Source organism: Muscardinus avellanarius (assembly GCF_963383645.1).
Source record: "Muscardinus avellanarius genome assembly, chromosome: 5".
Classification (NCBI taxonomy): Eukaryota; Metazoa; Chordata; class Mammalia; order Rodentia; family Gliridae; genus Muscardinus; species Muscardinus avellanarius.
This window is the reverse complement of record NC_137790.1, coordinates 19,142,197-19,170,184: the sequence shown is the minus strand read 5'-3', so window position 1 is coordinate 19,170,184 and position 27,988 is coordinate 19,142,197.

The window sequence follows — 27,988 nt, the reverse complement described above, 5'->3', positions numbered from 1 at the left end:
AAGATCCTAAGAACTCAACCAAAAGACTTCTGGAGCTGATTAACAAATTCAGGAAAGTTGCAGAATACAAAAATCAACCTAAAGAAATGAATCCACAATGAAAGAAATAAAGCAATCAGTTCCATTCACTATAACCTCAAAACCATTAAAATACCTAGGAATAAACCTAACCAAAGATGTAAAAGACCTCTACAACAAAAACTATAAAACATTGAAGAAAGAAATTGAAGAAGACGTTGGAAGATGGAAAGACCTCCCATGCTGATGGATAGGCAGAATAAATATCATCACAATGGCCATTCTGGCAAAAATTATTTATAGATTCAATGCAATTCCCATTAAAATACCAATGACATTTCTCATAGATCTAGAAAAATCAATCATGAACTTTATATGGAGAAAGAAAAGACCCAGAATAGCCAAAGCAATCCTCAGCAATAAGAACCACACAGGAGGCATCACAATCCCAGACTTCAAATTATACTATAGATCAGTACTAGTAAAAACAGCATGGTACTGGCACAATAACAGGTATACTGACCAGTGGAACAGAATAGAAGATACAGAAACAAATCCACACACCTATAATCAGTTAATCTTTGACAAAGGGGCCAAACTCATACGCTGGAGAAAAGACAGTCTTTTCAGCAAATGGTGTTGGGAAATCTGGCTATCTATTTGTAGAAAGATGGAATTAAGTCCTTACCTCTCACAATGCACATGAATCAACTTGAGATGGATTAAAGACTTAGAAATTAGACCAGAAACTGTGAAGTTATTAGAGGAGGGCATAGGCTCAACCCTACAACATATAGGCACAGGCCGTAACTTTCTCAACAAAACTTCCAAAGCTCAGGAAATAAAAGCAAGAATTAAGACATGGGATAGTATCAAACTAAAAATTTCTTTTCATCAAAAGAAACCATCAAGAACCTAAAGAGGAAGCCTACAGAATGGGAGAAGATCTTTACCAGTCACCACTCTGATAGGGGGCTAATATCCAGAATATATAAAGAGCTCAAAAGACTCTACACTAGCAAAACAAACAACCCAATCAAGAAATGGGCAATTGAATTGAATAGACACTTTACAAAAGAATAGATACAAATGGCCAATAGATTCATGAAAAGATGTTCTTCATAACTAGCCATCAAGGAGATGCAAATCAAAACTACACTGAGATTCCATCTAACCCCAGTCAAATTGGCAAACATAAAGAAGTCAAATAACAACAAATGCTGGTGAGGATGTGGGGAAAGAGGAACTCTTTTACATTGTTGGTGGGAGTGCAAACTAGTTCAGCCACTATGGAGATCTGTGTGGAGATTCCTTAGAAAACTGGGAATAGATCCACCATATGATCGAGCTCTACCACTCCTGGGTATTTTTCCAAAGGGGTTGAAATCAGGGAACTACAGCAACATACGCATACCTATGTTCATAGCAGCACAATTTGTAATAGCCAAAATATGGAAACAACCTAGGTCTCTATCAACAGATGAATGGTTTGCAAAATTATGAGAAAAACACACTATGGAATTCTATTCAGCTATAAAGAAGAACAAAATCATGTCATTTTTAAGAAGATAGAAAGTCCTAAAGAGCATTATGTTAAATGAGATCAGCCAAACACAAAAAGAGAGGGGACATATGTTTCCTCTAATATGCCCAAACTAAGGAGCATTGGGGAAACCAGAGGGACTCCAGATAATGGAAGGGAAAAACAGCAAAGTCTGAATGGAAAGCTTGGAGAGGTAGAAGGCTGAACTTGATTAATGAGGGGCTACTTCCTAGTATGTATTAAAGTATCAATATAGAAAGGTTACCCTGGGTATTAATTGTCAGGAAGGGGGAAGGGAAAATGAGGTGGGGAGAGAGGGCATCAATACACATTAAATGTATACCATTTACTTTCAGTAAAAAAATCGTGCATTGATGGACACTTTTTATTGGGAGGGGGGAAGGGAAATGGGGGGTAAGGGCACAAAGCACAATCTAAATGTGATGCTTCTTCATATCTGAGAGGTGGGAATAGGGTGAGTTTTATTTTCTTTTAGTCTGCATTTCCATGTATCTCACATTTTCAATGTTGAGTAAAAATAAAATAAAAGTTATTATTACAATATTATGGCAAGCTATAATCTTAATTGTTGATTGATTAGTTACATATTAAATCACCATTTCAGATTATTGCATGTAGATACCAACCACATAAACACATGCCATTAAAATGAATCAAGGAGTCATTAATCCTCCTATAAACCAAAATAAATAAATAAATAAATAAATAAATAAATAAATAAATAAAAAGATTGCCCTGCAGCCTCAGTTAATATTGTCAGTTTGATGCTAACAAATGAAATGGACATCAACTTTAGATATGACTATGTTAACTTCATTCTGTATCTCTACCAGGCATAGATAATTGCAAAAATATTGAACACAATATATAATCCTTGGAAAGAATCATCATTACCCTTTGAAACAATAAAGTTCTCATAGGAAGCTTAAAGCAGGGTCAGACACTTCCAAAGCCGGCCTGGGTAAAAAGAAGAAGACAGGTATCATTATCTGACAATGCTAATAAAACAAATTGTCAGATCTTCACATAAAATAAATGATTTAGGAACCAGATGCAAGTGAAATCATCAGAATGATAGCTTTCTAACTTTAAATTATTTAGGGGTTATGTACCTGGATCCTGGGTGGGTGAGCATCAAGAGGGCTCTAGTCAAAAAAGAATTAAAAAAAATTCCTAATTTCAGTGAGGAAACGATGAACTAAGGTAGTTAGAAAATTACAGAGTGAATTACAGGCCCAAAGGCTGGGAGAAATACAGAGCCATTGGATTTTCTATGTCAGTCAGGAATAACTGCACTGAGATACTGGGAATTCATCCATGCAAAATTACTTGAGTAAAGAATTACTTTCTCCTTGAAACTCACAAAATACGGGATCAATAAACTGCCAGGAGAGAGAAAACACTGAGTAATCACATGTATCAAACTGAAACCATTGCTACCATATACTTCTGAGACTTGGCTTTATTTTAATTAAGCAACGAAATGATTTATGAACTATAGCATATACTTTAAAAGTAGAGTTTGAAGGGCAGATCTGTCTTTTCTAGACTTTACCTTTTTTATAAATCTCAAGTCACAAATGGTGAGACTCAATAAAATCTCTAACTGCTCACCTGGGTTTGGACAAGAATGAGTTGATCACAGCCTCATTTACCCAAAACCTGTGAAATCTTGAAGGTCTTTTAACTTTGTAGGGGTTTGAAATTATTTTTTCTCTTGGGGTATGTGCTCTCTTTTTTATTTTGCACGAATTCAAAATATACTTATTGTACATTGACCACCTGCTGCAGCTAGGCACTGTTTCAAGTGCTCATGCTATTGCTGAGAATAAAACCAAACAAAAATTTTCATATTTAAGATTTATATAAAGGATCATTGAGGAGTAACACTTATGAAAAAAGAGGAAGAAAGATTAGTCAGAGGAACTATCAGACTGTGATATGAACCTGACAATCTCAAAAGTCATCTGAGAGCCAACTATCTACTGAGGCAGATAATCAGTAAATCCAATAAGTGGATAAGGTGGTATTTTATAGAATGAGAACAAAGTGGAAACTATGTATAGGGGAAAGGAAGAGAGGAAAAGTAAAATTTCTTGTTTGTGGAAGAGGAAAGGACCCTCTGAGAAAGGGAAATTTGATCAGACATGAAGATGTTATGGTGTGGATCGTGACTGTTACTGTCCAAGGGAACTGTCTCCAGGGACCTTTGTTAGACCCCTGAGAATAATTTTCCTCAAACACAAAATCCACGGGTTCTTGTCTTGAGCTAAAGATAAACATGCAATAGCCCAGACTCTTGCTGAAGATTTAAAGAAGTTTATGAAAAATATAGAAATACAGAAGACAGTTATAGCCCAAGGGTCATGAGAGGGTGCTTCGCACAAAATCACTGAAGTACAAAACACAGAACAGACTTCTTATATACATGACATCCTCCATCTTGTTTCACATAATTCTGGTAATTCTGACATAGTAAAAGTCCCTGTAAAGTCCCTCCCCTTACTTTTCCCTTGGAACTCATGGTTTCTCCTTTCCCAAAGGTCTATCCCCTCCTCCCATCCTAACAAGATTATTATTATGTAAACCTGTCTCGATAATGAGGAAGTTCAGGTTCCCCTCTCCTCTTGACTTTGCTAATTACCTTTAGCTAGGTTAATTTACATTAGGATAGTTGCCTGCTTCTTGGCAGAAACCAAGTCCTTTCACAGATTTTACCCTAACCCAATTTTTGAAATATATTTATTAATAATCAGAGCTTTCTCAACTCTTTCTAGGCCATTCCCAATACTGGTACAGAAAAGGCAGAGAGTGTGTGATGTACATGTCTTGGAAAGGAGAGCTGCGGGCAGAGGAGCAGAAAGTGCAGAGGCCCTGCTTCACTAAGAGTAGGGGGCCAGCGATGGGATCGATTGTATGCTTCAAAGGGAGTTGAAAAGAGTGAGATTTTTGTGAGGTTGCAGGCAGATTGTAGGGAAATGACAAGGGGCTGTTCTGAATAGTTTTCAGGCAGAGATGGGAGATTAACATCATAAAGTGTCTGAGTGAGGACAGGTGAGTGGTTATTGAAACTTGGAGTTACAAATAGCCGAGTTGAGAGTGTTCCTGCTGGCCATGGGTGGCGGGTGCATCACCTGCAGAAACACTGCAGGAAAGAAGCGGTGGAGTATAAAAGACAGCCCGCTCCCCATCCTTGCCTTGGAACTTTTGCTCGGTTCCCCATTGGCTGAGACCATCTGAAAGCAGAAGGCGAGGGAGATCACTGCTTTTGGTCACAGAATTTATTTCCCCAGATACAGCAGGGTTGAGAAGTCTGAAGAGTATGTCCTGAGTGACAGACAGAAGACATCTGGCACAAACTCAGATGTGAAGAGAAGTAGCAAGGGTCTCACTGTGGTTTCTGAGGAGTGATTGAGAAGAAGGGTGTCTTTCAGGAGATGGGATCAGACAAACAGCAGACTAGAACTTCAAGGGCTTTGCCAAGCACTGTGATGTCCTGAGCTCTCACCATGAGTAAAACCTGGATCCAGAGAATACTTCTGTGTGATAAAATGATAGGATCTGATGTACCTTAAAATACGTCTCTGGCTGCTGAGTTAAGAATTGGCTGTAGTAGGAAAAGGTGAAATCATGAGACCAATGAGGATGCTCTTGCCTGGTTCAAGCAAAAAAGAGAGTAGCTTGAATAGGTGAATATATTGGAGATTGTGAGAAATGGTGTGTTTTTGTACAAATTTTCAAGGTAGAGGGCCGAGGATATAGCTCAGAGGTATGGTGTCTGCCTTGCATGTTAACCCTTGATTTGATCCTTAGAACTCATTATAAAAAGTAGAGCTAACAGGGTTTTCTTCTTCTTCTTTTTTTTTTTTTTTGTACTGGGGTTCCTGGAAGCCCTTCTACCCTTCTACCTCTGGGCTACACTCCCAGACCTATTTTTTTATATTTTTTATTTGGAAACAGGGTCTCTTAAGCCAGCGAGGCTGGCTCCGAACCTGCGCGATCCTCCTGTCTCTGCCTCCCAAGCGTGGGGATTATAAGCATGCGCCACCATGCCCGGCCAAAAGGGTTCTCTGATACATTAAATTGGGTATTTGAGGTATGAGTCAAGAAATTTAAGATAACTTCAAGTTGCCACTGACTGATTTGGGAAGATCAGGGAAGGGGCATAGCTTTTTAACTTGTTGAGTTTGAGATGTCTCTTAGGATCTAAAAAGTAGGTAGTTGGATTTATTAGTTTTGAGTTCTGGAGAAAGGTTACAGTAAATTCTTGTAATTGTTTGTTGCCTCAGAATCTATTTTGAATGTAAGTTAGAATTTTTTTTAAATACCAGAAGCAGAGCTTACTCACCCTTCACAGTTTGTGTTCTTCCCACTTCCTCAGTGTGATTGATTGAGATGTCTATCTTATACATCAACCTCCTGTTGGTCATCTCCCTATGGGATTTCTAGGTATAACCTACCCTACTCACTCCACTAACCCCATACCTAGCCTGGACTGCACAGACACATTGAAGTGACCACTTTTTAGTCACAGCATGATTTCCTGAAACTCAAGCCTGTTTGCTGTGAACCCATCAGTTAGAACCACCAATGGGAAATCTGCTTGGGTAATGCCCTGGACTCCATTAAAGGCTGTCATCCACAGGTCATATTCTTTCTTTCTTTCTTTCTTTCTTTCTTTCTTTCTTTCTTTCTTTCTTTCTTTCTCCCTCTCCCTCTCCCTCTCCCTCTCCCTCTCCCTCTCCCTCTCCCTCTCCCTCTCCCTCTCCCTCTCCCTCTCCCTCTCCCTCTCCCTCTCCCTCTCCCTCTCTCTCTCTCTCTCTCTCTCTCTCTCTCTCTCCAGTGATTTACTGTTCATGTCCCAATGACTTCTTTCCTATCATTGGCCCTGCTGGATGAGCTCCCCTCTCCTCTCTGAGATCTTTAAGTGATACTTTTTGTGTTGTTTCAGGTGTTTTGTTGTGCCATCTTCCCGGTGCCATACTTGACCCACACAATTGAACTTTCTTTCTATTCTGGTCAGGGTTTTCCTAAAGAGAAGCTATCTTGGCAGGAATGAACTGGACAAAGCTTAAACAATAGCCTTGAGGGCATCTGCCAGTATAAACATGTTTCCCATGAGGGAAAAATGGTTTTCAGTGTAGGTTTGGTGCACCTCTGAATCTTGTGGAGGACTTGTTAAATCAAAGATTGCCCCTGCCCCAGAGTAATTTAATAGTTAGTTCTGGATAGCCCTGAAAATGTAAATTTCTACCATCCCAGGTGATTCGTGTGTGTGTGTGTATGTGTGTGTGTGTGTGTGTGTGTGTGTGTGTGTGTGGTACTGGGGATGGAATCCAGGGGCATTCTACCTCCAAGTAACACCCCAACCCTATTTTTTATTCTTTGTTTTGAAACAGGGTCTCACTGAGTTGCAAAGAGCCTCACTAAGTAGTTGAGGATATCTGTGAACCATGATCCTCCTGTCTCAGCCTCCCAAATGCTGGGATTATAAGTGTGCACCATCACGCCCAGGTCCACCCCAGGTGATTCTGATGGCATTGGCTGGGGAACTACACTTTAGGAATCTTGGCTGTTTAGTGGTAGGAGGAAAGTTATAGTGTATGGGGCCAATATAAGTTAGGTGCGTGAATGTCAAAGTCGTGGTGGGGGGAGCTAAGTGAGGTTCTCCTTGGATTGTTTAAAATTCTCACTGAAGGTAAAAAAAAAAAAATAAAGTCATCCCTTGATAATGAGAGAAGTTAGAAAGATCTCAAAGACCTGAGGGGAAAAAAAGGAAGTTGTCTTACAATCATTTAGTAAATGAGGTTATAAGTGGGCTAAAGAAATATAAGTTTGGGGCTTCAGCTGGGTGTGGTGGCACACGCTTGTAATCCCAGCTTTCAGGAGTCAGAGACCAGAGGATCACGGTTCATGGACAGGCTCAGGTACTTAGCGAGGCCCTTTGCAACTCAGCGAGACCCTGTTTCAAAAAATATAAAGACTAAAAAAAATAGGACTGGGAGTGTAGCTCGGAGGTAGAATACCCCTGGGTTCCATCCCTAGTACTGCAATGAATAAATAAATAAATAAATAAATAAATAAATAAATAAATAAATATAAATAGGGCAGCAATAAGGGCCCACTAGAGAATGGAAGTCATAAATATACAATAAACCACCATGTTTATACATTTTATTCTAGCAATACTTGTTTGCATAGATAAAAATTTAGACAAGTGGAGAGATTCATTTGCCCAGGATTTAAGTTTTGCTAAGAGAGTGCTATGAAGTACAGAAGGGGAACTGGATTAAGAATTCTTTGAAGGGAGAAATTTTAGTGACTGAGTTGGAATGTAAATTTGGATAAGGAAGAAAATCAACAGTCTAAGAGAATGAGAAACAGTGGAAAGAGGGCAAGGTCAAGTAAAGGGAGTTTTATCAGTAGGATTATTGTGAACTAGAGTATAGAACGCTTGAAATTGAAATGAAGGCTGTTTTTAGTATGAGAAGATAATGTTTATGACCATAGAAGTTTCTGGATGAGGCAGTGTTGAGATCAAGACTAAGATAATTTTGATGAACTAAGAACCCAGGGTATTGGAAATTATTCAGATTGAAGATCAAAGTCCTTTTGGAGAGAGTGTGAACAGGGTGGCTATGAAACATTTTGAGGAAGCAGAGAGATTCAAAGATGAAGCTTTAAGGATGGAGAGAGAGGTGTCTGGTAGTGGCGACAAAAAGCAAAAAGGGCACTTTCTGCCTCCCTTCCTGGGGTCTGTGCACTGTGGGAGAAACCAATGTCTTTTGAGAGGGATGAGGGCAGCATTACCTCTAGGACATTCAGGTTAAAGTTAGACTAAGAAAGCCCTGGAGCAGGAGCTGAGGTGTTTGGGTGTTTTGCTGATATCTGAATAAATTCCAGAAGCACAGTGGAAGAGTTTCCAAAGTTGGGGAAGAGTCAGGACTTGAGACAAGCAAGGGATATGGAGATTTCCAGAGATTAAATATTCATCAGCTAGGAATCTGAGTTTCTTAGGGTAACTGATCTAAGTAATGGAAAGGGTCATAGTTTGATGAATCCTGGTGTGCTCAATGCAGAGATGATGTTGAGCCTTTGAATGCTGAGAGGTAGGGTGTGCTTCTGAGTAGGATGTGGAGGTTGAGTCGGAGGGAAGGTTGCTTTCCTTTTTTCAAAGAGAATGAGCCTCTCCCTAGTGTCCTGAGGATGGAGTCTTCAGTAAATAAAGAGGGAATGTCTGATCCAAAGTGTGCTGCCAAAGTCATTTTAATTAGAGGAAATGATTTTGTAAATGTTGGCAGACTTAAAGGAAAGACTACCAAAGAAGCACAGGGAAGACGGATGCAGCATTTTGATGCTCACTCTTTCTGGTTTATAAAGCAAAATGGTATATAAATGTAGGGAATTCCCAATTCTCAAACTCATGATGTCCAAGTTGTTTTGTTTTTCTAAGTTTTACAGATTTTTTTAGGTGTTTCTTATCCAAACTATCCATAAAGTTGCTTTGGTTTTGCATCACACTGTGATTAAACTTTCTTGCCAGAATCGTGATCTGTAGGTAACCTCAGATATTTTGTTTTGGTGTTCTTTTAAGCCTTAATTTCTATGGATTTGGTGGCACAAAACTAAATCCAACTGGTGTGTATAGAGTGTTTCCAGTTGTGCACAGTAATTGGTTATATCCTCTGGAGATGCAGAAGAACTCTTGAGATGTTTGGTAGCTTAAGTGAAAATACATTCTGCTTTGAATTTCTCAGCAGTTTTTTCCTGCTGAGCATTTCCAGATAATATAAAAAGTGCATTCTGAGCTTAAATTTACTTCATTGTAGCTATTATAGAAATGAAAATTTAAGAGAAGCTTTGTGTCACTTAAAAATACACACCTATAAACACTACATTGGTTGTAGAGCAAGACCAATTTTATAGTTTTGACTTTGAAAAATCAACAATATATAAAGTTTTCACTTCTAGCTACTGCATAGATCTTTATGTTTTTTAAAGCAAATTTCTTGAAAAAGTGGTTTAATTTTTGCTGGCTGTATTATCATTAACTTCATTCCTTCTTCTGCCTGTTCATCATGTGCTGTCCCTATGCTGTACATGAAGACCCATGATGCTCCTGGTTGTATATTTTTAGCTCCCATCTTAATCTCCGTGTAATCTATGTCTAGCCCTCATCTTGTTCTCTCACCATATTTGACGCAGTTGGTAATTTTTTCCATCTTGAAATATTTCTCCTGCTCTCTTTCTGGATTCTACATTCTTTAGATTTTCCTATTTTCCCATTGTTCATTATGTTTATCATGCTTCTTTTTGTCATTCATTCATTCATTCATTCATTCATTCATCCATTCATTTATAGATCTGTAGGATGTTGTTAAAGACTAGGCCTCTCTCTAAAGTTTTAAAGGAACCTCCATGGTATTTCCCATCATGTCTATACTAACTTACATTCCCACCAACAATGTACCAGTTTTCCATGTTCTCCACCTTCCCACCAGCCCTCCTTGTTTTTGTCTTTTTGATAATGGCCATCATAACTGAGGAGAAGTAACATATTGTTGTGGGTTTTGATTTACATTTCCTTGATGATCAGTGATGTTGAGCACTTTTTCATATGCATGTTGGTCATTTGTATGCTTTGGGGAAAATATCTGTTCGGGCCCTTTGCCCATTTTTTAATTACATGGAAGTAGAGAAGAGATCGGTGGCTATTATGGTCTGGGATTGACAGAGGGAAAAGAATTGCAGAGATATTGGTCATAATATACATAATTATAGTTTGATAAGAATAATAAATTTCAGGATCTCTATTACAGAACAAGGTGACCATAGTTAATGATGATATGTTATATTCTTGGAAAATGTGAAGAGTGGCTGCTAAGTGCTGTCACCGCAAAAATGACAATTATGAAAACAACCCAGGTGTCATCAACAAATAAATAGAGAAAATGTGGTATGTACACAATGGAGTTTTACCAAGTCATAAAAAAGAACAAAAATAGATAATTTTTAGGAAAATTGATGGGATTAGAAGATCTTATGCTAAGTAAGATCAGCCAAGAAAATCAAGGGTTACATGTTTTCTCTTATACATAGAAATTAGAAAGAAAATAGGAAACAAAAGGAACTTTAGATAAATAAGAAAATAAACTAGTGGAATAGTGTAAGGGAATCAGGAGAATGGAGGACTGACAAAGAAAACAACTCAAATAATGCTACGTCCATACATGAAGATATCATTACCAATCTTACTAACATGTATAGGGACAGGCAAGAGGGGTTGGATCTGAAAGAAAATACAATTAAGTGCTGTGTGAACTTTAAATCTCACTAAGATGTATAATTAAAATTATAAAAAGTGATGGCTATATAAATGCATTTGCCAATTAGAGTTATCTATTGCACAAAACCATCGAACCATTGTATTTTAAAGCATAATGTTGTATGATAAAACATTAAATGCTATTTGTCAATTGATATGCCATTTAATGAAAAAAGACCAGCTCTTCTTTTTCTGAACTCTTTCAATTCACACCATCTTCTAGATTTTCTCATTAAGTTCCACATCTTTCAAAATTATCAATAGAATGGTGTGCTATAATTTCACCATGATTTATGTCCCTCCTTCCAAATCTCAGTGTGATTGAAAAATGGGGTGGGGATTGGGTAGGGGTTAAATCAGTGATGTGTACATGTATGTACACACAAGTTTTTTTACCCCAATATGATGTATAAATATAATGTACCAATCAAAAATAAAAATAATAAAAATAATAAAAAAATAAAATGCTTTTACACAGGGTAAATAAATAATAAAATTTAAAAACAACAACAACAAAAAAAAACCCCTGTGAACTGAATGACCTTTTTCTCTTTATACATTTGCTCAGGTAGTTTGTTGTAGAAACACAAAGCTAACTAATACATAATGATTCATGTGTGTGTGTGTGTGTGTGTGTGTGTGTGTGTGTGTGTGTGTGCGTGTGTGTATTTTAACTCCAAGCACTCCCTGAACTCTGACTCAAATATTGAACTACTGGACATCTCCACTTGAGAGTGGGCATCTCATACTTACCATTCCCCCCACAGTTGACATGGGTTTCTTTCTCTCTCCAATTCTCCCTATATTAGCAAATGATACTGCAATTCCAACCTTGGCATTTCTTTCTCTAACATCCAAGATGCATTAATAAATCCTTTGGCTCTACCTTTGAAATATGTCCCAAATCCAACCACATCTAAGCATCTCATTATTATTGCCCTTGTCAAAGCCATCACCTGACTGCCACCCAAAGCCTTATAACTTGTCTTCTCCTAGAGTCTAATTTACATACAGAAAACAAGTGACCTTTTGGAAATGCCAATCAGATTATGTCCCTTCTTTACCTTAGAAACTTCCAAATGACTTTCCATCCCATTTACTATAAAATACAAAGAAAAGGCTCTACATTTCTAATTCATTTTCTATTGTGCATTCCTTTCATTCATCCCAGCCACACTTGTCTCCTTTCTGTTCATTGAACACATTACATATTATGTTCCTAACTGCATCATTGCCTTTGGTGTGTCCTCTGGCCACAATGCTTTCCTTCAACATATACTTCTTTTTGGGAAAAAATTTCAGGACTCTGTGCAGATATCATCTGTTTTGAGAAGACTTCCTGGGTTATCTTATTTAAGTACTGATTCTCCATTTGAATTACTTGCTTTCTATCATGCCTTCTTAACTGGCTCACTTTGTATTACATATGTTTATTCTTGTTTCTCCCAATAGAATATAAGCTTCTTGGGGATAGAGACTTTTTTCTTTGCTGTTTCTTGGGCATCTAGAACATAGAAAAAATGATTTCCTGTGAGGTGAGCCAAAGTTGCATCTCCCTCCACATAAAGTTCAAAATGGCAAGCAATTGGTGGCTGGCTTTGAATTTTATTTTGCTCTAAGACTTATATAGTATAATTGAATTATTTCTTACAATGAAACAAAGAAACATTTAAGAGCATGCACACACACATACACACACAATTTTCAAAAAATTCTGAAACAGGGTCTTGATAAGTTGTTGAAGCTGGCCTCAAACCTGTGATCCTCCTGTTTCATTCCCCCAAGTGCTGGGATTGCAAGTGTGTGTCACTATATCTGGCTAAATTTTATACTTGTAGAAAAATGGAATTAAATTCCAACCTCTCATCTTCCACAAGAGTCAACTTGAGTGAGAAGGATCACAGGTTTGAGGCCCTGAAATTAGACCAAAGACTTTGAAGTTACTAGAGGAGGGTCTAGGTCCAACACTTAATATATAGGCACAAGTAGAAACTTCCTTAATAAGACCCTCAAAGCTCAGGAAATTAAAGCAAACATTAGTAAATGGAATGACATTAAACTAGAAAGCTTCTGCTCATCAACAAAAGCTGTCAAGAATCCAAGAGTCCTAAAGAAGGAGCCTACAGAATTGGAGAAGGCCTTTGCCAGCTCTTCATCTGATGGAGGACTGTTAATTTTATACTTTAAACATGATGGTAACCCAGGCCTATAATAGATGTTGAAGAAGATTTATTTAATACATAAGTTACATAAAAAAATAAATGCAGCCAAGCGTGGTGGCACATGCTTGTAATCCCAGCATTTGGGAGGCTGAAACAGGAGGATCAGGGTTTGAGGACAGCCTCAGCCATTTAGTGAGATCCTATTTCAAAATAAAGAATACAATATAAGGCTGGGGGTATAGCTTGGAGGAAGAATGCTCCTGGGTTTCACCCCCAGAACCTCAAAGAATAAATGCAAATATATGTATAATGATGATATAAACAGAGATGATATTATGAAGTATGAGATCCTCAGACAATATTTTTTCTTTGGGCAAAGATTATGGTTCTAATATTAAATATTATTAAATAACCAGTAGCCGGGCATGGTGGCACATGCTTGTAATCCCCGCGCTTGGGGGGCTGAGACAGGAGGATCATGCAGGTTCAAAACCAGCCTCAGCTACTTAGTGAGGCTCTCAGCAACTTAGTGAGACCCTGTTTCCAAATAAAATATAACATGGGTCTGGGAGTATAATCCAGAGGTAGAAGGCCTCTGAGTTCCACCCCAGTACCACCAAAAAAAAAAAAAAAAAAAAAAAAAAAAAAAAAAAAAAACCCAAAAAACCAATAAAATACAATTCAACATTTCATTTTGTGCTCTTTAAGTATTATAAATAATTGTTTTACTCTGGATTCTCAAAGGCTAAAGGCAAGGAACTTTTTACAATTGAAAGAAAAAAGAATGTATTTTTTTTTTAATTTTTGTGCAGCCATATCATTTGTGCACTTTATTTTTTTTTAATTTTTAATTGGTGCACTGTATTCATACATCATAGTGGGATACATACTTTTGTAGACATACATGCACACATTGCCCAGTCAGCCCCCACCCGATCCCCACCCCATTCTCTCCCTATCCCTCCCTCCCATGATTGGCTTAGTGATTGACATCTAGTATTATAGCAATTTATCCAAAATTAAAAATGATAATCTCACATAACAGTTTCATTTGTCTGATACCAAGCTTTTGATGACTTAAAGATAACATTTCAATATTTCTTTTTGCTTTCTTTCTTACCAGAGAATCTATTTTTTCTATTTTTTAGGTGAAACTATCATATATTTATATATTTATTTTTCAGAAAAAAAAATCTATCCTAATATGGAATATGGACTCTAGGTACCCACAACTATCTTGAAAAAGAACAAAGCAAGAAGATGTATATTTTCTGATTTCACACCATATAAAGCTACAATAATTGAAACAGTGTAGTACTATTCTAAAGGCAGATACATAAACCATTGGAGTTAAATAAAAGCCTAGAGCTAAATTCTTCCCTATATTGTCAAGTTATTTTTGACAAGGTTTCCACAAACATTTGGTGGTAGAAATAATAATATTTTAACTAAATATTGTTGAAAAATAATAATTACATGGAAAAGAATAAAATTGGACCCTTACCTAATCCCATATACAAATATTAACTCAAAATAGATAAAAGACTTAAATATAAATCTTAAGACTATAAACTTTTAGGAGAAAATCTGGGTCATTAAACCTCACAACATTGAAATTGGCAGTGATTTCTTGGATATGATTTCAATGGCACAGGCAACAGAAGAGTATACAAACTCCCTAAAAAACAAAAAACATATTGTATATCCAAAAACAATGTAAACAGAGTTAACAGTCACTAATAGAATGGGATAAAATATTTCCAAATGCTATATCTGAAGGTATATTAATATTTCAACTAGAAATCCTAAAAATTAACAACAATAAAGGCAAACAATACCATTTAGAGATAGGTAAAAGACTAACATAAATAATGAATCTCCACAGATAACCAATCTTAGTTGTCTGTTGGATGGAAAATCTTGTTTCTCTAGTTCTGATGTGTGTTACCTATTTCTTCTTTGTAGTTAATCTCTTTGAGTATTTTCTCTAGTGCTGGTTTTGAAGACATAAATTCCTTCAGTTTCTGTTTGTCATAGAAGCTTCTTATTTCTCCATCTAATTTGATAGAAAGTTTTGCTGGGTAGGAAATTTTTGGCTGGAAGTTGTTTTCTTTCAAAATTGGGAATATGTTACTCCAAGCCCTTCTGGCTCTCATAATTTGGTTTGGGAAGTCTGGAGTGATTCTAATTGGTTTGCCTCTGAATGTCACTTGGCCCTTTGCTTTTGTTGCCTTTAAGATTCTCTGCTTGGCTTCCACATTGGTCATTTTGACAATTATGTGGTGTGGGGATCCTCTTCTCCGATCCTGTCTAAAGGGAGTTCTATACGTTTCCTGGACCTGCGTATCGACCTCTTGCTCTATGTCTGGAAAATTTTCTGCTATTACTTCCTTGAAGAGATTGTTGATCCCTTTGGTTTCACTTTCTTTTCCCTCCTCTATTCCAATTATTCTTAGGTTAGCTCTCTTAAAATGGGCCCATATTTCTTCAATATCAGATTCCTGCTGTCAGATATTTTTTTCTAGATTAGAAACTATGCGTTTATTTTTGGAATGATCATCTTCTAAGAGCGAGATTCTGTTCTCCATGTGTTCTAAACGGTTGTTTGTGCTTTGAATTGAGGCCTTTACTTCATTAATTGCATCTTTTATCTCTTTTTGGCTCTCTCTGAGTTCTTTTCGAAGCACCTCTATTATTTCTACAGTTATTTTCCTGATTTGATCTTCTAGAAATCTCTGATTTTCTGTTTTATCGGGTTCTGATGTTGTGGGGTTGTGAGCATTCATTGCTCCAGTATTATTCCTCTTTCCCATGATTTCGGAAGTTTGTGCCTTCTCTGGGTTCTTCCCTTGGGTCACTATGACTTCACTTAAGGTGTTCTGGATCTTGAGTCAGTAGTATCTCAGACCCCACTACTCCTTTACTGGGTTGTATCACAGAGTCTCCGACCCAGAGTCGATAGAGGCTGCTTTAGACTGTGGGGGGTGCCAGGTTGCACGTTCTCCTATGGTGTGATATCACTGCCACCGCCCCTCTCCCACTGGGTCAAGTCCCAGTGAGTACAGTACTGGGATTTCTCCGCTGTGGCCCACAATTTGACTCACTGTTCTTGAGTACGCAGATGTAGCTCTACTGAATTCGATGAATTCGGTGCTGTTGCTGCCGGTGGCAATATGGCGCCGCTGCTACGCCCTCGGCTATGGGGCTGGCGTTTTTTTTTTCTTGGTTTTGATTTCCACTCTGAATCCCTGCAGCGTGTGCTGAGCTCAGCCACTGGAAGCTTTAGATGCCCTCTGCGCCGAGAAATCCCGCCTGGCTGTTCCGCAGCGGCTCCCCTCGGCTTGCTGTGGCCGTCCCGTGAATTCGCTGGTGCCGCCGGCAGTATGGTGCTGCTGCCGCGTCCTCGGGCCTGAAGCCGCGTCCTCAGGCATGAGGATCTCCTCTGTGGCTCTGTTCTCAGTCCGCTTTCTCTCTGGAGCCTGGTGATTTTTTTTGTTTCTCTGGTGATGTTGTTTTCTGCCTTTGAAAGGCGCTGATTTTGTGGTAATGGAGATTTGTTGTTAGCGGGGCTCTTAAGCCCCGCTTTTCTCGGTCGCCATCTTCCCAGAAGTCTCTCAAAAGAATGTATTTTAATTAATCAAATATATAAACTTCTACAAATATACTTAAAATGGACTTTGAAAACTATTTATTTATTTATTTATTTATTTATTTATTTATTTATTTATTTATTTATGGTACTGGGGTTCCTGGAAGCCCTTCTACCTCTGGGCTACACTCCCATACCTATTTTTTAAATATTTTTGAGACAGGGTCTCTTATGCCAGCACGGCTGGCTTCGAACCTGTGAGCTCCTCCTGTCTCCGCCTCCCAAGCGTGGGGCTTACAAGCGTGTGCCACCACGCCCGGCTGAAAACTATTTAAGACAGGTGATTTGTGTTTTCAAGCCTTCACACATCAATTTCACATGATAGATTTTTTTTTTGAAAAACTACATATGTATAAAAGATATCCCCAAATATATGAAATACAATTTATTCAGTTTTGAACTAGTATATTCTTCAATTTTGCATTTTTTGGGGGAGATACTGGGGATTAAACCTAGGAAAGTTCTACCTCTGAGCTACATCCCAAGCCCTTTTTATTTTGTATTTTGTAATAGAATCTTGCTAAGTTACTGTGTGCTGGCCTTGAACCTACTCTCCTATCTAAGACTTACAGTGCTGCGATTATAAGTTTGTACTACTATGCCTGGGTACTTTTACATTTTTGTAAAGAAATCAGAGTTTGACATTGTTGACCATTTTCCTTCTTTAGTGATTATGTTAAACTTCTTTCTTCTCTGTTTTTCATAAGAGCCTAACAAGAATTAGGTGTGGACAGACTTGGAAAGAATGAGTCAAGTTGTCAAGAAATGGGACGTAGAGTCCCTATTTTAATCTGTAAGCCATGTGACCTAACCTTTCTACGTATCTAAACAGAGGGTATTGTTTGTCCTTTAAAATGTCTTTTTTTCTCTTTAAGTGGCTAGATTTATAAAGTTCCTAACCATTCCTTCCAGCAAAATTTTCTTTTCAACATTGCATTTAACTGATAACACCAGAATAGTTTAAATTCACATGAAATCCTAGATTTTGACTGTTCTTTTTATTATCTCCTTACCTGATGCTACCTTGAAATAAGACAGTTTTTATCAGGAAATCATTTGGCTTATGTAAAATATAAGCAACATTCAATAACAGTTGGTTAATTTCATCCATGAAGATGAAAGGGACAAATGCTTTTTCTTGGGTTGAACATGCAAGACTTCATGCACTTGGGAAGAGTGGAGGGCAAAATAGCGTTTGTCCTAATATCACACTAACATACAAAAAAGCATATTAAGTTCTATTTTATAGAAGGAAGCATTTTATGGATATTTTACTTTTCTAAAATTAACCTTATTGAAGTATAATTTATATACAATATAATGTATACATTTTAAATATACAGTTCTATGAGTTTTGCATAATTGTGTTTCTGCATTGAATTACATACTCACAAAAACATACATTAGAATTATAACCTCCAGTTCTTTCTAACATCAAGAATTCAGTGTGGACAGAGCTTGGAAAGGCATGAATCAAGATGTCAGAAAATGGGGAATCCAGTCTTCATTTTAATCTCTAATCCATGCAATCTAACCTCTTTATGTCTCTAGACAGAAGGTATCACTTGTCCCCTAAAATGTCTCTTTTTTTCTCCGCAAGTGACTAGATTTATAAGGTTCCTAACCATTGCTTCCAGGGAGATTTCCTCTTTAACGTTGCACTTGACAGGGTCAAGTCATTGGGTCCCTTCGTGAGACCCTGTTTAAAAACAAAAAAGGGGTTGGGGTGTGGCTCAAAGGTAGAATCTCCCTGGATTTGATTCCCAGTGCCAAGAAATATACAAACAAAACATTTAAAAAATGAGTAAAAGTTTAAAAACTATTACAAATGTGAATTTATTTGTGGTTCCTCTATTCTTTTCCCCAGTGATTTTGAAACACATCCTTAGGATATGGTCTTCATTGGATGTAAGGCCCTTAAGAGGCAATCAAGTTAAAATGAGGGCATGAGGGTAGTCCCTGACCCAATGTGACTGACAACCCTATAAAAAGGGGAAATTCTAGCACAGAGTTGTGTCCACAGGGAGAACACAGTGCAAAAACCAGAGTTAGATGTTTCCATAGGCCGAACAACTATTAAAAGCTAGGAGAAAAGGCAGGATAAATCTTTCCCTACTGTACTAAGCATTGTGAAGAACACATAATGTGTCCTTTGTACATGTTTACTGAAAGAGCAAAAGAAATCAGCATTATATTAATATGCTATAATTTAGATCTGATAATGTTTTTCTCCCCAAATGATAGGTTCTACAGGGCAATACTAATTTCAGGTAGAGTAGAAGGAACTTTTATGTGGAAAGCTAAATTTTAGGACAAGAACTAAGCTGCATGTACTTTGGGTAAATTGGTCCACAGTTTTAAGTAGGAGGTCACAGTGGAAAAGATGACCTCCTACTATTCATTCCCATTTCTGTGGGTTCCTGCCCATAGCAGTAGGGTGTCACCGCCACGCCATATCTTTGGGCCCCAGCTTGACCTTGACTCGTGCAGACAGAACTGTTTTGCACTGACTCAGCTGGCTGCTGCTCTGGTGTGGACAGTTCCCTTTGTCTCTCCTGTCTGTTCTGCTTCCCTGTTCCAGATCCCTGCCAACTCTGCCTCTTCAGCAGTTTCTAGCTCCAGCAGCTCTTGGCCTCCTGCCCTGTGACCACTCACCTCTCTGCTGCCTCTGTTTCTGTCTTCTGTTCTAGCCTGGATTTCCCAACCCACGTGACATTTCCTATTCAGCAGGTGCCAAGTGCGGAGGTATTGCTTGCTCTTTTTAATTTAAGATTTCCACCTTTTTTTTTTTTTTTGAGGCACTTGAATTCCAACCTCTGAAGCAACTCTTTGGGAAATAGCCAGTGGACAATACTGGCGCTTCCTCCTTCTCTGTATTTGACTATGCATTTGTTTGGTCATGACTTAGTAGAGAATGAAGATCATACTTTCCTAAAGGTTGCAGCCTGGCCACCATCATCACCTTCTCATTTCTCACAGAGCTTCCTCATAGTTCCTGGGGCTTGCCACAAAGGATTGACAAGTTCCAATAGAAAGTACTAATTAGATTAAAAAATCTTGACATATCTACTGATTGACAGCTGATATCAGGTCTTGATTCCTACCTTCGATCCTCTAAAGACATCAGTTTTGGTTTTTTGGCACTGGGAGTTGAACCCAGGGGAGAGCTTCCTCTGAGTTAGACTCCCAGCTTTATTTTATTTCTTATTTTGAAATGGGGTCTCACTAACTGCTGAGGCTCTCCTTATATTTCTGAGGCTGGCCTCAAACTTGTAATTCTCCTGTCTCGGCCTTCTAAAGACAGGGGTTTCAGGCATGTACCACCACTCCTGCTTTGAAGACATTAGAAGCTGAAGCTTGCCAGGTGTGGTGGCGCACGCTTGTAATCCCGGCGTTTGGGAGGCAGCGACAGGAGGATCGCACTGGTTTGAAGTCAGCTGTGCTGGCTTAAGAGACCCTGTCAAATAAAAATATTAAAAAAAAATAGGCCTGGGATGTACAAGGGCTTCCAGGAACCCCAGTACCACTAAAAAAAAAAAAAAAAAAAAAAAAAAAAAAAAAAGCTGAAGCTCCTGGTTTCTCCCTAGGACACCTTTTCCGTGTTAAAATAATATATTCCATGTGCATTTAAAAGTTGCATAGAAAATCTGGTTGGCTATTATGTAATTAAAAAGATTCAGAAAAGTTGACAGTCTCAGTCTCCTTCTGTCTTAGTCATTTCTATAGCGGTATGCCAGTGACAGTGTGATGCAGCTGATACTCATGTGAATGGTAGCCATGAGGGTCAAAGATGAGATGTCATATTTAGGATGGTAGGAACGCCTCTCTCTGTCTGTCTGTCTCTGTCTCTGTCTCTCTCTGTCTCTGTCTCTGTGTATGGGGTGTCTTTTCTATTATTTGAGCTGGAACCTCATATTTGCTACTGAAACTTCCATGATGCCAGCTAGTGGAGAAATTCAAGTTTGAGAAGGACCATGGATAGAGGAGAAGGTGTCTGTTAGCATAATTATGGTGTTCAAAGGGATAGGGCCATCTCATCTTGATCTGGGCTTGCCTAGAATCTCTTTCAGGAACAGATGAAGGGTTAAGAACAGTCAAACAGGTGCGCAATCTAAGAGAAGCTATATAGAAATTATAAGGAGTAGGTCAGTTACTATTTTGTGGGAAGGTCAATTGGTTAAACGGGGAAGTTCTGGACTTTGCCAAGGAGAATGGGCAGGTGCCTCCCCATTATAAGGATGGAGGAAGAACATTGCAAGCTGTCAAAGATACAGCTAAGCGGTCAGGAAGCTGTAGCAGGATTTAAGACCTGCCGCAAGAGTAAACTCTCAGTTGCCAAGTAGCTGTCTGTGGCTCTCCAGGCTTATGAGATTGTAGCTGTTAGAGTTTTTTTTTTCCTGAGACCTATCTTGGTTGAGGTTGAATCTGACTAGATGGGATTGAATTTATAATTGAAGAATATAGTAACTGTGGGATGGAGGGAGGAAGGGGTGGAAGATTGATTGGTGTAATATTATGAATGGGGTGGCTAGTCATCCTGCTTTCCCTGGACTTGGGGGCTTCCTGGATTAAAGGACTTGGAGTTTTGAAACTGGGATAATCCTGGGAAAATCAGGATGTTTTGACTATACTACAAAGAGATGTATTTAATTATATTACATGAGATGCAAAATATAGAACTGATATTTATCTGGGTGAGAAATAAATGTTCACCTACCTCTCACTGATCTATATGTAATCACAGATCTTGAAGTTTCTTAAATCGAGAAGGAAGTTAGATGTCATTTAATCTTTCATTGTATAAATGATACAATTGAGAGTCAGGAATATTAGATAAATAATTCAAGTTTGGGTAGCTAATTAAGGACATACATTTTTGGAGTCTAACTCTTTCCTTTGCTTCATTGATTTTTTTTCCCTTTATCACCAAATGATATTTCCTTTTTTTCTTTTAGTTAAAAAGTTTTACAAATATAGGTTGTTTTTTTTTTACAGTTAGATTCAATTAGCTTCTTTTGCAAGCTTATAGTAAAAGTCTTACGATGCTGTATAATCACAATGTACTAATAAAGTCTGTTTTTAAAAGTTGCAAAAAATCTAGAACTATAAGGATGTCAAGTGATAGTGCCTTAGTGACAACTATTACTATTGCTACTAAGAGTAGTACTAGCATTTCAACTGTTATTACAGTATAGGAGGAGAATATCAGATAATTATCGTTACAATCCATTGTCTTGGGCAGGTTGAAATTAAGAACACCATGAATTCAAGGAGTCTAACGGTACTTCTTGACTACTATATATCTCTTTGTGTTTCCTGCTGTAAATCACTGAGATGGAAACTTAGCTCAGGAGTCAATTTACTCTTTCCCACATGCTGTCAGTCTGGTAACTGACTAGGCTATAAGTCATGTGCAGGACATGTATACCTGCAGGAGGAAAAGAAATAAGGGACCGCACAGCAACCGACCAAAGCTTCGACCCTTCAAACTGTTGCAAGAGAATCCTGTACTTGCAGAATGAGTGAAAGTGACGAATAACTCTGTAAGCCTCAAAGTTTAAAGGAACAGATTGACTTCCACTGGAGGGTCAACTTGTCATTTTTTTCTTTCCATATATTGTCAAATCCATGATATTTTATATGCCTGGAGTATCTCCTAAGGGACTGTCTGCTACCGAGTTACAAGTAGAAGAATGATTTGAACAAGTTTCTGGGTAAGATGTTTATGTACTTTAAAGGGGCTTCAGGTAAGTTGTGAAGAAAAATCATTCCAGATTTTTTATTTCTTAAAATCTAAGGTAAAGATCATCCTTGGTGGGATTGAAAGTCAGTGCAGCTGCTATGGAGATCACTGCAATTTTTCAGAAAACTGGAAATGGATCCACCATATGACCCGCTATATTACTCCTAGGTATCTTTCTAAAGAAACTAAAACCAGAATATTGCAGTAATACATGCATGTTCCATGTTTATATCAGCACAATTTGTAATAACCAAACTATGGAACCAACCCAGGTGTCCAACAGCAGTTGAGTGAATTACAAAATAATGAAATAGACAAACAATGAAATCTACTCAGTAAAGAAGAACAGAATTATGTTATTTGCAGGAAAATGGATGGACCTGGAGAACATCATGTTAAGTGAGATTAGTCAGTCACAGAAAGTGAAGAGTCATATGTTTTCTTTTATAGGCAGAAGCTGGGGTGTAATTGAGATCTAAAAGGGACTTTAGATAATGTAGAAGAAACTCCACTGGAGCCAGGGAGGTGGTCTTGGGGAGGATGTGGGTGGGGAGCAGAATTAAAGAAGGAAAAATTTCCCCTGACATTATGTACATATGTGAAAATTTCCTTTATGGAGAAAGTAGGCAGTGGGGAGAGAGCCTCAAAGAAAGATCATTAGGTGCTGTGTGCACATATGCCACTATCACTCTGAACTGCATTATGATATAAGAATTTAACACACCAATAAAATTATTAAAAATAAAATTATAAAAATAAAATTGTAAAAAATATAAAAAAAGAAAAAATTGATATTATATCTGGCTTAATTGGATCAACAATAAATTTAAACTGGACTAAGATTTGAAACTAAAATTTCACATTTTGGCACTTGAATACCAATAGGTTAAATAGATAAAATATTATCATCATTGATTTGTCTTTTGTTCAGGTGACACTCCAGATTTAATTGGCTGATTTTTCTGTTCAGCGCAATGCCCTATTTTGAAATTGAGTAGATATTTGTGTGTGTGTGTGTGTGTGTGTGTGTGTGTGTGTGTGTGTGTGTGTATGGACTCTTCCATTTTTTCCCAAGAGCATTATGGAGTTTGGGGAATGGTAAAGAAAGAAAATGGTTGTTACTAGGGGACAACATATCTGGGACTAAAAATATGTTCTCTTATGCCAGAATCAAGTAAGAGGAATGGAAATTGAGTTTTCTAAATTAAATGGCTTATCCCCAGAATTTCTGGGGATATTTTTTCTAGCACTCCAAAGCTTACCTTAGTATATCAAAACTCTAAGGAGTTCTAAAACATCTCTTGATGACCACTAGTTAATCTCCCATGAGGAGTTTTCACTTTTTCAGTTTGGATAATGTTACCTCTGTCATGGCTTTACATAAGACCCAAGCTCAATGTTATGTAAGTGATAATAACGAAGTATTCCAGGCTTCAGTAAATACAAGGGCTATTAAATACAAGTAAGTGAAGTTCATTACTTTTGCTACTTAATGTTTAGACTTAGTCACTTTGTTATTTTCTGATATAAGAGCCTTACATATTATTGTTTAAAACAATTAAAAATAGCTTCATGAGATCAAATTTATTTACTTATTTATTTTTTAATTTTTTATTGGTGCATTGTAATTATACATCTTAATGGGGTGAAATATGGTAGAGACATACATGCACATATCACCCAATTAGCCCTTACCCAATTCCCACTTCATTCCCTCCCCCCTCTCCTTCTCAGGTTTGGCTTAGTGATTGACATTGATATGTTTGTTTAAAAACAACATGTGCATTAAAGAATTTTCCTGTTCACCCCTCCCACCCCCTCAGTTAGGTTACTTTATTTGCTCATATATAGTATCTCCTTCTTCATCTAGGATTCTTCCCATCACCCATTTTCTCCCTACCTTCCACATTAGGAGCATCAATTTCTTATTTTTTTGTAACTGACAAATCTCACTTAGCATAATGACTTCCAGTTATATCCATTCCCTAAAAATAACATAATTTCATTTTTTATGGCTGAATGGAATTCTATTGTATACATATACCATAGTTTTGTAATCCATTCAACTTTTGATGTACATCTTGGTTGGTTTTATAGTTTGGCAATTGTGAATTGTGTATCTGTAAACATAGATATGCATACATTAGTTTAGTAGTTTGGTTTCCTTTCTTTTGGGTAGATACCCAGAAGTGGTATTGCTGGATCATATGATGTTTGTTTCCATTCTTGTGAGAATCCTTCATACTATTTTCCAATGGTTGTACTTTGTATTAGAGTTCCAACTTCTCCACATCCTCACCAAAATTTGTTGTTTGTGTTTTTGAATGATTGCCATTCGGATTGGAGTTAGGTGAAATCTCAGAGTAGTTTTGCTTTGCATCTCTCTGATTGCTAATGATGTTGAGCATTTTTTCAGGCATTTATTGTCCATTTGAATTTCTTCTTTCATGAAGTGTCTAATTCACTTGCCCATTTTTGATTGGGATATTTGTTTTCTTAGTGTGAGTTTCTTGAGTTCTCTGTACATTCTAGATATTAGCTCTCTATCTTGGGAGTCTGAGACAGGTGGATTGCAGGTTTGAGGCCAGCCTCAACAACTTAGAAACTTATGAAAGTCCTTATCAATTTAGTAGGACCCTTTTTCAAAAGAGAAAATTTTAAAAAGGGCTGGGGTGTATCTTGGAGGTAGAATGTCCTTGGGCATAATCCTAATATTCTTAGATTTTCCCCAACTCCAAATAGAATGGCAATCATTCAAAACACAAACAACAACAAATGCTGGTGAAGATGTGGTGAAGTAGGAACTCTAAGACATTATTGGTGGGACTGCAAATTAGTGCAACCAATTTGGAAAACTGTATGGAAGATCCTCATAAGAATGGAAACAAACTTACCATATGATCCAGCAATACCACTTCTGGGTATCTACCCAATGAATGGAAACCAAACTACCAAACTAATGCATACATATCTATGTTTATAGCTACACAATTCACCATTGCTAAACTATGGAACCAGCCAAGATGTCCATCAACAGATGAATAGATTACAAAACTATGCGGTATGTATGCAATGGAATTCTACTCAGCCATAAAGAAAAACACAATTACATCATTTTCAGGGAAATGAATAGAACTAGAGAGCATTATGCTAAGTAAGATTAGTCAGTCACCAAAATATAAGAAATTGGATGGTCTCTCTAATATGTGGAAGCTAGGGAGAAAATGGGCCATAGGAGGAACTCTAGATGAAGAAGGAGATACTATAGATAAGCAAATAAGGTAACCTAACTGAGAGGATGGGAGATGGAAAAGGGAAAATCTCTAATTCACATAATGTACATTAGCAAACATATCAATGTCAACCACTAAGCCAAACATGAGAAGGAGGGAGATGGAGGGAATAGGGTGGGAATTGGGTAAGGGCTAATTGGGTTATGTGTGCATGTATGCCTCTACCATCTTCTACTCCATTAAGATATATGACTACAATGAACCAATTTAAAAATCCCCAATATCAAAAAAGAAAAGCTATGCAAAACCATAACAACAAAGACAAAATCACACTAAAAACAAAGCAAAAATCATGAGACTGGAGATATGAAGACTAGCCTCTTTGCCAGTAAGTTGCAGATTTTTTAAGTCGATACTCTACAGTTCAAATTCATTCTTCTGACTGGTGGTCTAACCTTGGCAGGAGTATATCCTCTAGATATGGAGGAAGCTAATCAACCTTTGTTTAATACTATCAGTTTTAAAGCTATGAGTATAATGCATGAGTGAACAGAATATGGTATTGGTATCTCATAGAATTTATGGAGCAGATTTGATTCAAACCTTATGATAGTCATAATTACTGTAATGAATATGTTAATTTACCTAAACGGAAAGGCTTAAAGATCATATTTTCTCAATTCATTATTTTAAGCTAAACCCTGTTAATCTGACAATCTAGATTCAAAGGAGAAACATGTTGTGCCACTCATTTATAAGTGCACTCATTAGAGGGCATTAGTTGACGTGTTGTGAAGAATGTTAAAATGGTCTCCCAACCTTCACCTCTAGTATCATGGCCTTGACTGTGATACTTTATATGGATAAATGAGCCTAATCTAAGCACGAGTTTTTGGAAAGCAGGGATTTCTCTGGCTGAAGACAGAAAGGGAAATGAGTAGAATGTGAAGCACAAGTGTCATTATGCCATTTCTGTCGTGTGTGTGTGTCTGGGGATGGAACCCAGAGGCATTCGACCTCCAAGCTACACCCCCTGCCCTATTTTTTATTCTTTGTTTTGAAACAGGGTCTCACTAATTCGTGGAGGGCCTCACTAAGTAGCTGAGGCTGTCCGTGAACCGCAATCCTCCAGTCTCAGCCTCCGGAATGCTGGGATTACAAGTACGTGTCACCACGCCTGGCCCATTTCTGTCTTGAGGATAGAAAGGCTGCATGCAAAAACCAAGAGCAGTCCTAGGAGCTGAAAGTGACCATCAGCTGACAGCCAGCAAGAAAATGGGAACCTCATTTTGTAGTACCCATGGTACTGAGTTCTTCCAACCACATGGAAGGGTTCTTTCCTGAAACCTTCAAATAAAGGACAAGCCCCATCAACATTTTGATTTTGTCCTTGCAAGATACTAAGTAGAGGACCTATTTGAGTCCTCCTCTGAGCTAATACATGCATTTGGTGCTAAACTGCTAAATTTGTAATAATAATTATACAACATAAAGACTGAAACAATAAAGGTGGTAGTACAGTTTCTATTTGGGGCAATACTGTGCTGAACAAAGCATTTAAGAAGAAAGCCAGTCTTAAAGAAAATGTTGAAAAGACAACTTGTCTCAGTCCTTATGTCTTCTAAAATCTATCGCTTGGAATTTCCTGCCTGGACAGCATAAAGACTGCTGAATATTTTGAGCCTTTGCTTCAATAACAGCTCAGCAAAACTGACTTTTATTCTTTAAAATGGAATGTATTTGTAGAAAAATGAATAATCTGACCAGTCTGGTTGGTACAGGTCTTCAGATTTTCTTATTAGGTCATCTTTGGTGATTGACAAATGTTCTTTAGCTTTTCATTTTCTTTTAGGGAACCATAGCAGCAACTCTAAGTTTTCTACCTCCAAAGTTCTGATATTCAAAAAAGAAGAAAAATGGGAGCTCACAATAGAAATGATTTCTGGAGTTAAAAATTCTATTAGTAATAACCAACTGATTGTGAGTTTTGTATTCAGAGTTGGATATGGCACTAGAAGCCAATGAGGCAATTATGAAGAGAAGTCTGACCAAAGCAAAAAATTGTTCCTCTGAAATGATCAAAAAATCTTTCTTGATTCACCTGAATATTCTTCGAGACCAAGGCTTCTGTATATAATGTCAGAAAAAAGTAAAAGTACTTTTTCTCTCAGGTGACTAAGTGTGCATGGTACATACCTTTCCAGCACTTTTGGTGTATAATCAATTTGAGGGTATCAAAAATGGCTTTTTTTGTGGTACTGGGGTTCCTGGAAGCCCTTCTACCTCCGGGCTAC